The sequence below is a fragment of the Panthera tigris genome, chromosome E1 (genome assembly GCF_018350195.1).
Source record: "Panthera tigris isolate Pti1 chromosome E1, P.tigris_Pti1_mat1.1, whole genome shotgun sequence".
Lineage (NCBI taxonomy): Eukaryota > Metazoa > Chordata > Mammalia > Carnivora > Felidae > Panthera > Panthera tigris.
In genome coordinates, this window is record NC_056673.1 from 34,045,940 (window position 1) to 34,058,452 (window position 12,513).

The 12,513-nt window shown below is 40.0% G+C and overlaps 1 pseudogene; it reads right to left on the reverse strand.

Moving 5' to 3' along the window:
- Positions 1-5,226: 5,226 nt before the first annotated feature.
- LOC122233843 lies at positions 5,227-5,324 on the reverse strand (annotated as a pseudogene).
- Positions 5,325-12,513: the final 7,189 nt, after the last annotated feature.

Below are 12,513 nucleotides of genomic sequence, written 5' to 3' on the forward strand. Positions count from 1 at the left end.
TTCCAAGGCCCAGGTACCCAACAGTTTATCCAGCTTTTACTTCCACTGTGCTATAGGGCTTATGGACTGGTGCATAAAGCATCACATTATTCAGAGAACCCTGTCGGCAATGTCCAACAGGTAGAGTCATGGTGCACAGTGAGAGGATGGGGATGGGACTTAGTGTTAAGGTTCCTCTTTCTTAGGTTGACCAAAAAAGGTGGGTCCCTTTCCAACCATAGCTTTCATATTATACCCTGAATTATCCTCTCCACTGGCCCACTATACCCTCTTCTGATAATGCATGACTAAAAATCCTAAAGAACTGAGATCCTCTCCCATTGGTCTTGTTCTGATTATGCACTGTCTTGTGTAGAGGCAGGGTGCAGGATGAGTTGATCTTTTGCTGACCAAAAGAAGACAACTTTACATTATCTTCTCCAACTCATGAGCCCTTTCTCCACAGTCCCATTTCTGGACTGTTTGGTCCATCTAACATCCAACACAAAACTTATCACTCGGTAGAGGCACTCAGGAACTGTGTTGAAAGAGTGCATGAAAGGGTAAATGAGCTCACACACACAAAAAAAAGTAGTGTTGTTCAAACAGTGACTTTAAAGATAGGGGTTCCTTATGATAAAATGCTGTAGGGTCTTAGAATTCTTGTGGTTGCTTTTAAAAGCAATCACATTTATAAATACAGAGAGAAAAAGAGAAAAGCATGGACTTCGGAGTGAGATAAACCTCATTCTGAAATCCAATTTCTCAACAATGAGCCATGTGACCTCAGTTAAATTATTTACCTGAGTTCCAAGATATCATCTACAAGAATAAACTAATGGTACATATTTCATGCAGTTGTCATGTGCTAAATGGGATAACATGTGTGTAATTAAATGGGGGAGAACAGCAAGTTTAAAACCATTTAAATAAATGGAGTCTTACCTGGAGATAAGAATCTTGAGCTGGCAGGAATCTAAGTGCAGAGTGGCCTGGCTTAGCCAGCAACCTCATAGTAGTGGCCAACAGAGATAAAAAATAGGGAATTTTAATAGTAAATTTGAAATGACTGACATTGATGTGATATAACTCCTCTCCTCAACTTTCAGTAAAGTCTTCTGCCTTTCTTGCCCCAGAAAGGCCCTTTGTAACTGGAGGGTGGGGAGGAGTCTGTGGAGGGAACTGTCCCACATCCAGGTTGGTATGGTGCTTAACAGTCAACAAGAATGATCCAACCAACACTTACTTTCAGCAGAAAAATGAGCTCAGAGCCAGAGCAGACTATGAGAACTTAAGCCTTCAGGAAATTTTCATAAGTTTGGGGGAGGGCTTAGGATGTTCCATACTTCATGGAATAGCATTTTGAATCAATTGTATCTAGATCTTAAAAGAGCTGGAAGAGTCAGCTGACTGCGTTACATGTAAAATGCCTTGACATTATAAACCCATGATAAAATATTGTTTTCTTTCCCTTCAAAGACACTATTGACAGATTATGTCTCTTGAAAAGCTTGTTCCACTCTAACCGCTGGCAACTTAGAATAAATGGAAAACAAAGGAATAGGTGGACAATTATCTCAAAGAAAAACACTGTCTGTTCCACCTGGGTGCACATGTCCAGCAAATGAAAGAACACAATAGTTGGTCCATCAATTTCCAGTAACACAACATTTTTTTTAAAGGCACTTGGAAACCCAGATGGCTCTCAAATAGCTGAGCTGCAGCCTTATATGAGTCCTTTTGCCATAACTGCTTGGAAACAAGTAAAGTGCTTAGTTAACTAAGGGCAGAAAAGGAAAGACAAAAAATAAAAATACTCATTTCTTCGAGAAATAGTTCACGCAATCCTCTGGAAATCCTAAAGCTACTCTACTGGAACTGAAATTACTCAAATCATGTGATGACCTAAAGCCTGCTGATGCACTGCTTGGGGACCTGTGGATTGCGAGGGCCTCTTGCAACCATGTCTAGAGTGAGAAGGTCCCTACACAACCTTCTGTGCCCTTAGATGTCACCAGTGACATCTGGCTCCACTCTGGAGATGAAAGTGAGAAAACATTTCTCAGCAGTCCACTTCCTCCTCTGACCACCACCAATGACACCACCAACAACAATCCTGAGCTTCCAAATGATGGGAGAAAGGTCAAGAAAAGAGAGATTTTCCTTCCCTATCCATATGAGCTGGACAGTATAGTCTTGCTCCTAAGAAGGTCTCCAAGTCAACTTCTCCCTTCTCACAGCCCCATCCTCTTCATTCCATTATGTAACTCTACAAATTTTATTGATTGAGCACTTTCTATGTTCCAGGAACTGTGCTAGAATAATAGGGATCAATGGCAATCAAAAAATAAGACACATGGAGCGCCTGGGTGGCTCAGTCGGTTAAGCATCTGACTTTGGCTCAGATCATGATCTCCAAGTTTGTGAGTTCAAGCCCCACATCAGGCTCTGTGCTGACAGCTCGGAGCCTGGAGCCTGCTTTGGATTCTGTGACTCCCTCTCTCTCTTCCCCTCCCCTACTCATGCTCTGTCTCTCTCAAAAATAAACACTAAAAAAAAAAAAGACACTCTCCCTAATGTCGTGGAATTTAACTAAGAGAAAAATGAAAAACATCTTGATGTGGGAGGTCCCCACCGTGCTGTGAATTGGGATTCATTTTATTAGCTATATCATTGCCGGTAAAACATGTCAACCTTAAATTAGCCAGTTCTTTTACTAGCAAAATGAGTTTATTCAGGAATAACACAGGAATTGCAATTTGGGACAAGCAAACTATGGAGAACCCACAGGCAAGTCTGAAGAGACCAATGGAAGGCCAGCTTTTATTAGGTTTTAGGAGGAAATTGATTGTTCTGAATAAAAGTTCATTGGAGAAGGACAAACGTTTGAGGTAGAGGAGGTTTTCTGATTGGCTGCCAGTGGTGGTCAGTGCATTGTTGCTGGGGCAGGAAGGGTCTTCCTTCTTTTTCTAAAAGCAGGATTTGAAATTCCTATGTGAAAAATGTCCTCTCTTGTCAAAATAATCTTATCTTCCTTCTGCTGCTCACACAGGCTGCCATGAGTGGGATGTGCATGAGAGCTCCCCCTTCAGGACTTCTCGACTCTGATTTTGTTTGTTTGTTTGTTTGTTTGGGAGGGTTTTGTTTTTGGTTTTTTTGTTCTTTGTGGGTTTTGTTTTTTTTTTTTTTTTGACAGGAAGCAGGATTTCTTGGTGGGCATGAATAGGGAGAGGCAGTGACGAGGTTCTCATGAATGCAGAGTCCACCATTTGTCCAAGGGGCCATGATTAGGGATGTATTTGACCCCACAGTCATCTGGGATGAGTCGCTTTTCAGCCACCATATCTTCAAATTCGTCCACATTACACTTAGTAAAGCCCCTGCCACAAGAACAGACACTCAGATCAATGGAACAGAATAGAGAACCCAGAAATGGACCCACAAACATATGGCCAACTAATCTTTGACAAAGCAAGAAAGAATATCCAATGGAATAAAGACAGTCTCTTCAGCAAGTGGTGCTGGGAAAAGTGGACAGCAACATGCAGAAGAATGAACCTGGACCACTTTCTTACACCATACACAAAAATAAACTCTAAATGGATAAAAGACCTAAATGTAAGACAGGAAAACATCAAAATCCTCAAGGAGACAGCAGGCAGAAACCTCTTTGACCTTGGCAACAGCAACTTCTTACTCAACACATCTCCAGAGGCAAGGGAAACAAAAGCAAAAATGAACTATTGGGACCTCATCAGGATAAAAAACTTCTGCACAGCAAAGGAAACAATCAGCAAAACTAAAAGGCAACCAACAGAATGGGAGAAGATATTTGCAAATGACATATCAGATAAAGGGTTAGTATCCAAAATCAAGAAAGAACTTATCAAACCCAACACCCAAAAAACAAATAATGCAGTAAAGAAATGGGCAGAAGACATGAATAGACACTTCTCCAAAGAAGACATCCAGATGGTCAACCAACACATGAAAAAATGTTCAACATCACTCATGATCAGGGAAATACAAATCAAAACCACAATGAGATACCCCCTCACACCTGTCAGAATGGCTAATATTAACAACGTAGGCAACAACAGATGTTGGCGAGGATGCAGAGAAAGAGGATCTCTTTTGCACTGCTGGTGGGAATGCAGGCTGATGCAGCCACTCTGGAAAACAGTATGGAGGCTACTCAAAAAATTAAAAATAGAACTACCTACGACCCAGCAATTGCATTACTAGGTATTTATCCAAGGGATACAGGTATGCTGTTTCTAAGGGGCACATGCACCCCCATGTTTATAGCAGCACTATCAACAATAGCCAAAATATGGAAAGAGCCCAAATGTCCATCGATGGATTAATGGATAAAGAAGATGTGATATATAGATATATATATATATATATATATATATATATCCATTCATATATATATATATATATATATCCATCCATATATATATATATATATATATCCATCCATCCATATATATATATATATATCCATCCAATGGAGAATTACTTGGCAATCAAAAAGAATGAAATCTTGCCATTTGCAACTATGTGGATGGAACTAGAAGGTATTATGCTAAGCGAAATTAGTCAGTCATAGAAAGACAAATATCATATGACCTCACTCATATGAGTGAACATAAGGGAAGGGAAGAAAAATAATATAAAAACAGGGAGGGGGACAAAACAGAAGAGACTCATAAATATGGAGAACAAACAGAAGGTTACTGGAGGGGTTGGGGGAGGGGGGGATGGGTAGGAGACATTAAGGAATCTACTCCTGAAATCATTGTTGCACTATATGCTAACTAACTTGGATGTAAATTTAAAAAATTAAATTAAATTAAAAAAAAAGTAAAGTTGGAACAGCACGTGACTCTTGATCTTGGGGTCACAGAGTCGTGAGTTTGAGCCCCACGTTGGGTGTAGACATTACTTATAAATAAGTAAATAACATTTAAAAAATCAAAAGAAACAAACAAACAAAAACTTATTAAAGCCCCCCTTCTTGGAAATTTGGATCTTCTGGCAGCCAGGAAACTTGAACTTGGCCATATGTAGGACCTCAATCACATGCTACTTGTTCTGCAACTTGGTTCAGATGGACATGATGACTTGGTCAATGTGGACCCTGGCCACTGTGCCCCAGGTCTTTCCAAAGGCACCGCACACACCTGTCTGGAGCCTAGATTGGAGAAGGCATGAGGCCAAACTTCAATGTCCACCAGAAAAAGCTGTCTCCAAGGTCCCTGAGGGCAGTCCGTACAATCAACAGGCGCATACACTACCAAGGAGGCTGCTGTTTGCAGCCATTTTACTCTCTTTTAAACAAGGTTTCCTTTATTCATTTTCACAAACACATCCACTACTCTGCACACAAGACTCTTCCCATAGAACAACCACTGTACAGAACCATTTGTGGAAATGTTTTATTCCCACTCCCCTGGAAGGCAGCACAGACTTAACAGCCTCCCCCTTTGGGGATGTCATACTCTCACATGCAAACAATACCAATATTTTGTGGATCTGACTAGGTGCATCTATGAGGCATGATTGTCCTTGCTCAATGACTACTATGTAGCAGGCACAGAAGTTGTTGCATGAACATATATCGTTAATGAGTTCTCACAATAGCACTGTAAGGTGGGTACTATTATCACATTTTTAAAAATGAAATTCAGGTTCTGAACATATGAGCAAATTTGCTAAAGATCACACAGAAAACAATTAGTGAAGGGGACTTAAAGAGAAATTAAAAAACAATCTCACTTACAATTGCATCAAAAAGAATAAAATACACAAGAGTAAATTTAACCAAGGAGGTGAAAGACCTGTGTGCTGAAAACTATAAGGCAATGTGGAGAAGACACAAATAAAAAGAAATATATTCTGTTTTCTGGAATAGAAGAATTGATATTGTTCAGATGTCCATACTACCTAAAGCAATCTATGGATTCAAGGCAGTCTCTATCAAAATTCCAATGTCATTTTTCCTAGAAATAGTATAAATAATCTTAAAATGTGTATGGAACCATGGGGCGCCTGGGTGGCTCAGTCAGTTAAGTGGCCGACTTCGGCTCAGGTCATGATCTCGCAGTCCATGGGTTCGAGCCCCGCGTCAGGCTCTGTGCTGACAGCACAGAGCCTGGAGCCTGTTTCAGATTCTGTGTCTCCCTCTCTCTGACCCTCCCCTGTTCATGCTCTGTCTCTCCCTGTCTCAAAAATAAGTAAAACGTTAAAAAAAAATTTTTTAAAAATGTGTATGGAACCATAGAATATCCCAAATAGTCAAAGTAATCTTGAGAAAGAACAAAACTGGAGGCATCACGTTTCCTGAGTTCAAGCTACACTGCAGAGCTGCAGTAATCGAAACAGTATGGTATTGGCATAAAATTAGACACACAGATCAATAGAACAGGATTGAGAGCCCAGAAATAAACCCACACAAATATGGTCAATTAATCTATAACAAAGAATCCAAGAATAGACAATGGAGAATAAACAGTCCCTTCAATAAATGATACTAGGAGAACTGGACAGCCACATGCAAAACAATGAAACTGGACCACCGTCTCCTACCACATACAAAATTAATTCTAAAAGGGTTAAAGATTTGAATGTAAGACCTGAAACCATAACATTCCTAGAAGAAAACATAGGTGATAAACTTCTTGACATTGGTCTTGGCAATGATTTTCTGGACTTCACAAAAGCAAAGTCAACAAAAGGAAAATAAAAAAGTGGGACTACATCAAACTACAAAGCTTCTGCATAGCAAAGGAAATTATCAATAAAACGAAAAAGCAACGTATCAAATGGGAGGAAATATTTGCAAATCATATATCAGATAAGAGCTTAACATCCAAAATGTGTAAAGAACTCTTACAGGGGCGCATGGGTGGCTCAGCCGGTAAGCGTCCGACTTCAGCTCAGATCATGATCTCATGGTTTGTGAGTTTGAGACCCTCCTCGGGCCCTGTGCTGACAGCTCAGAGCCTGGAGCCTGCTTCGGATTCTGTGTCTCCCTCTCTCTTTGCTCCTCCCCCACTCACTCTCTGTCTCTCTCTCAAAAATAAGTAAACATTTAAAAAAATTAAAAAAAGAACTCTTACAACGAGAGCAAAAAAAATTTTTTTATTAAAAAATAAGCAGAGAATCTGAATAGAGAGTTTTCCAAACAAGACATACAGATGGTCAACAGGTACATTAAAAGGTGCCCAACATTACTAATAATCAGGGGAATGCAAATCAAAACCACAATGAACTATCACCTTTACACATGTCAAAATGGCTATTATCAAAAAGACAAGAAACAGCAAGTGTTAGCTAGGATGCGAAGAAAAGGGAACCCTTTTGCACTGTTGCTGGGAATGTAAATTGGTGCAGCCACTGTGGAAAACAATACAGAGGTTCCTCAAAAAATTAAAAACAAAACTACCACATGATCCAGCAATTCCACTTGTGGGTATTTATCCAAAGGAAATTAAAACTCCCAACTCAAAAAGATATACACACTCCTGTGTTCACTGCCACATTATTTAGAATAGCTAAGACGTGGAAGCAACCGAAGTGTCCACTGATGGACAAATGGGAAAATAAATGTGGTCTATATACAACAGGATATTATTCAGCCATCAAAACAAAAGAAGAAGAAGAAGAAGGAAATCCTTCCACCTGCAACAACCTGGATGGGCCTTGAGGGCATTATGCTAAGTGAATAAGTCAGACCGAGAAAGACAAATACTCTATGATCTCACTTAGATATGGGATCTAAAAAAAAAAGAAAAGAAAAGAAAGAATAAAAGAGGCAGTGGCAGGATAAGGAATGCAAAGAGCTGTTAGTAAAGCTGGTGGTTGTTGTCAATAAATCTTGGTCCAAAACTACTAAAAAGTTGCCAGAACTGTGTGAGAAGTTTTCTACTGCTCTCCTCTTGGGAAGGGGCTTGGCAGGAGAGGGAGTAGGGAGAAAGGAACTCAAGGTGAGATGAAAAGCTATTGCAATTATTCCCTGCGCTGATGTTTACTGAGAGGCACCAAAGGGGAGAAAAAATATCTCTCCAGCCCAAGGCGAAGCTATCTCAACACAGCTATTCCTTATTGAGCATCTGCTATGTGCTTACTTATGGTATTACCTTTAATGGTCACAATATCTGTGAAAGTAAGGTGACATCTCTATTTTTAAATAAACTTTTAATTTTATAGTTGTTTTAGATATCTAGAAAAGTTGCAAAGATAGTGCAGAGATTTCCAGTGTATTCCTCCCACAGTTTTCCCCATTGTCAATCTCTTAACATCACCAGGGTACATTTGTCAAAACTAAGCAACTGACATTGTTAGGTTACTATTAACCAAATTCCAGACCGTATTTGGATTTCACCAATTTCCCCATTAATGTCCATGTCTGAGTCCATTCGGGCTGCTGCTATAATAAAAATACCATAGGGGTGCCCGCGTGGCTCAGTCAGTTGAGCATGTGACTCTTCTTTTTGACTCAGGTCATGGGATCAAGCCCTGTATCAGGCTCTGCACTGAACATGAAGCCTGCTTGGGATTCTCTCTCTCTCTCCCCCTCTTTCTTCTCTCTCACTCATGCTCTTTCTCTCTCTAAAAAAAGAAAGAAATAAAAATAAAAATGCCATAGACAAGGTGGCTTAAACAGTAGAAACTTAATTCTCACAGTTCTGGAAGTTGGAAAGTCCTAGATCAAAGTGTAGGTAGATCCAGTGTCTGCTGAGAATCCACTCTGGTTCATAGAGAGTTGTCTTCTCACTATGTCCTCAACATGTCAGAAAGGGCCAGGTTGCTCCCTGGAGTCTCTTTTATACAGGTAAAAAAAAATTGTAAATATGTGAGAAGTTGGAGCTGTTAACTAACCTTATTTTTATCATATAATTTTGATATATATCATCATATTGTGTCCCTTAAACATATATGCTGTATGTCAATAATATCTCAATAAATCTGTAAAAAAAATCAATAAAACTTCTTCCTGATTACTGGGCTATTCAGAGTCCCTACTTCTTCTTGAGTCGATTATTGTAAATAATATTGTCTCAGAAAATCGTGCATTCTTTAGAATCTCAAATTTGTCTCTGTGTAATGGAATTGAATATCCCACTTTAATATCAGTTACTAAATCCTCTTTCTAATTCTTCATTTTCTGTGATTATGTTTTCTCCTAATTCTTGATTTGAGTTGCTAGCAACTTGTTTAATATCTTACCAATTTTTTTAAGTCTGCCATAATTTTGGTTTGCTTTACATAAGTCTATTTTGTTTGCCAATTATTGAATTAAATCCTGCATACAGTCATTTCTTATTGAAAAGCAAAGTATTTCAGGCTATGCATTTTCTCTGAGTACAATGCTAGTCATTCTGTAAGTTCTAATATCTAGTGCCCTTAATGTCGTTATTGTCTAACTATAATCTAATTGTACCTCTTATATTCCCCCTGACCTAAGCATTATTTAAGTGAATGCTTTGCATTTGTTATTTTTTTTTTTAATTTTTGAGTGGTTGAGTTTTTAGTTCAACTCTTTTTTTATCAATAATGTTGTCCTTAGAGGGGCGCCTGGGTGGCTCAGTCGGTTAAGCGGCCGACTTCGGCTCAGGTCATGATCTCACGGTCCGTGAGTTCGAGCCCCGCGTCAGGCTCTGTGCTGACAGCTCAGAGCCTGGAGCCTATTTCAGATTCTGTGTCTCCCTCTCCCTGACCCTCCCCCGTTCATGCTTTGTCTCTCTCTGTCTCAAAAATAAATAAACATTAAAAAAAATTAAAAAAAAAATAATGTTGTCCTTAGAAAATATGACCTGCATGATTTCCCTATTTTAGAACATGAGACAGTTTTATGGCCCAGTTTTTAAACAGTCTTTTAACCCTGATGAAGGGGAGAAAGAACAATTTCGATTTACTGCAGAATTCCAGAGATCCAGCAGACTGAGGGAAGAAGCTGAAGCTGTAAAATACCACAGCGGAAGTTTTATCTCTGTGTTCATAATCTTCTGTGCCATGCTGGAGAGGCCGCCAGGAGTTGCTGGGGAGTGTCCAGTGTTTTGCCTCGTGGGGACATCTGGGCCAAGTGCCGTCTGTAAGTAGGTACCACGTGGGCACAAGGCACTTAATGAGTTCTTGCAGGATTCAGATAGGACACAAACTGCCTGCAGCCCACCCTTGCGTCTAGTTGGCGTCTCTCAGAGTGAAGCAGCGTTGCTGAATTCTGAAGAAGTCTCCCCTACTCACCTTCCAGGCAAGCTTTTTCTCTTTTTCTTTCTTTCTTTCTTTCTTTCTTTCTTCTTTCTTTCTTTTTCTGAAGCTCAAAACAAATAGCCTATTGGCAAAGTACTCGTAGAGGTATAGGTTAATATTTCCCTTTCGGACATATACTTACCATTCAAGGATACGAAATCAAAGTCATTGAAAGGTGCGACCGTTACAGAATATGTTCTGCCTGAGAGTTTGGTTTTAGCTGAGCCTCAAGATCACATCCCACCCCTACCAGAATAGCAGATGTCCCTTAGTCACCAGAGCTCACTGTCAGTAATATCTTACATCTGAAAATAAATCCAGCTTTAGGCAGCTTGACCACATATGCGCCTCTGAAACTATGGCAACAGAAAGTCCTTTTACCTCTGAGTCCCAATTAAAAGTGTTCTGTTGGCTATAATTGGAATGTTTGGTCTCCAAAACTAGTATATCAAAGCAATCATGTAAGCCTCAAATGTCACCATCACACAAATTGATATTTCCCATGCAAGCGGCTAATGAGTGGTCAGACCAAAGAGCATGTGTGATTGAGGTTACAGAGAACAACTGAATAAATTCATTTGGGGATCTTTTTCTCTAGGCCCCATCTGACCCACCAAAGGGTGGGGAGAGAAAAGGTGGAGATTTTCAAGTCTGGGTATCCAGGAGGGTAGAGGGGCTTTTAATAGAAACTATTAAATACTTGAAGAGTAGGTTTCATGTAAAGAATGACACTTGGTGAGAAATGTATTTGATTTTACTCTACTAGAAAGCCAGGCGTCTGGCACTGAACCAGGACGCATCATGTTTGAGTTTCCTGCCTGGTTAAAAAAAAGAGAAAAAGAATGTGGGGTGGGGGAAGGAGGAAGGAGGAAGGAGGAAGGAGAAAGGAGGAAGGAGGAGGAGGAAGAGGAGGAAGAGTGTTGATTAGTAATAAGAATGTCTTTTTTTGAACATTATACTTTCAGATTGGTTTTATCTTTGTTTCTGATTGATTCTTAGCAGTAGCATGGAACAACTCAGCTTTTAGTCTCTCCTCTGTTAAGTATGAAATGATCTATAAACAAACACTTAAAAACATGCAATTGAAATGGATCTTGTGATCCTTTTGTAATGTGAAAATCTCCTGGTAATGTAAATAATTTCACCTTCTAAAAATCTGTTTGCTAACATATTCAGTGCTGTTTAATAATGTTAAAAGACTATTTTCTGGGCCTTTATTTTCTGGGAATTAGGAGATAGATAGATAGATAGATAGATAGATAAGATAGAGGGAGGGAGGGAGGGAGGGAGGGAGGGAGAAATTTCTTTCTTCTTGGATGATATCATAGGAATATGCAAATAACAGAAAGATCAACCAACGGTGGTTTCATCAAGTCAGAAGGTAGACATTACATGTCTACAACTCACATGCCCATCCCTGGGAAATGTGTTCTTTTAGTGGACATGCCACTACCTTTCAGCTGGGGTTAGGTTAATGAAGAAGGGAGAAGAGTTATTGGGTAAGCAACTACCATATTCCCTCCCCATCTAACACATCTAGAAGGCGTGGTGCTTTTTAGAGCAATGATCATTCAGCTTTCAATTGAGGATTTCAAGTCATACACCATCTGTCACTATTTTAAATGAATTCAAGTCAAAAAAGTTGGGATCACGTGCTGGCCTGGCCACTAACTCTGTGACCTTGGACAACAAAGTGATTTACTTTTATTTCTTAGTAAAATGAGATAACTTAAAGCAATCATTGGAAAGACCCTGAAATTCTATGCTTCCATGCTACATCCTTAGCTGGTATATACCCAGGTTCTCTGGTATTGGTCTCCTGAACCCTGATCCCCACCCTTTATTCCTGGGAGATAATCTTCCAAGGATCTAGGAGCATTGCTGCAGGAATCATAGTGCTTTGGAGAAATGAAAATATCTCCTTGTATCCCTTATACAGAGAAGATTGGAAAGCAGTGGTGGTTCTAAGGTGACATACCTGATCCATTTCAGCAAGGCCCCCAGGCTCTGTGTGACCAGCACACCTGTGCCAGAGGTAAAATGATCTCCACTGGAAGTGAGGAAGACAGAACCAACCTCTGCCACCACCACTGCACGCGGACTGCTGGGGAAGCTCCTAGAAAAGAAGTAGCAAACAGGAAGGAAATGAGAAGAGAGGATTGAGAAAAGTTTAGGGTGACATGTGAAGTCTTGCTCAGATACAAACCCTACGGCATCCACGGTGCTTTCTGTCCTCAAGCTGTCTCCATCCAGGAACCTCATCCTCACATAGCT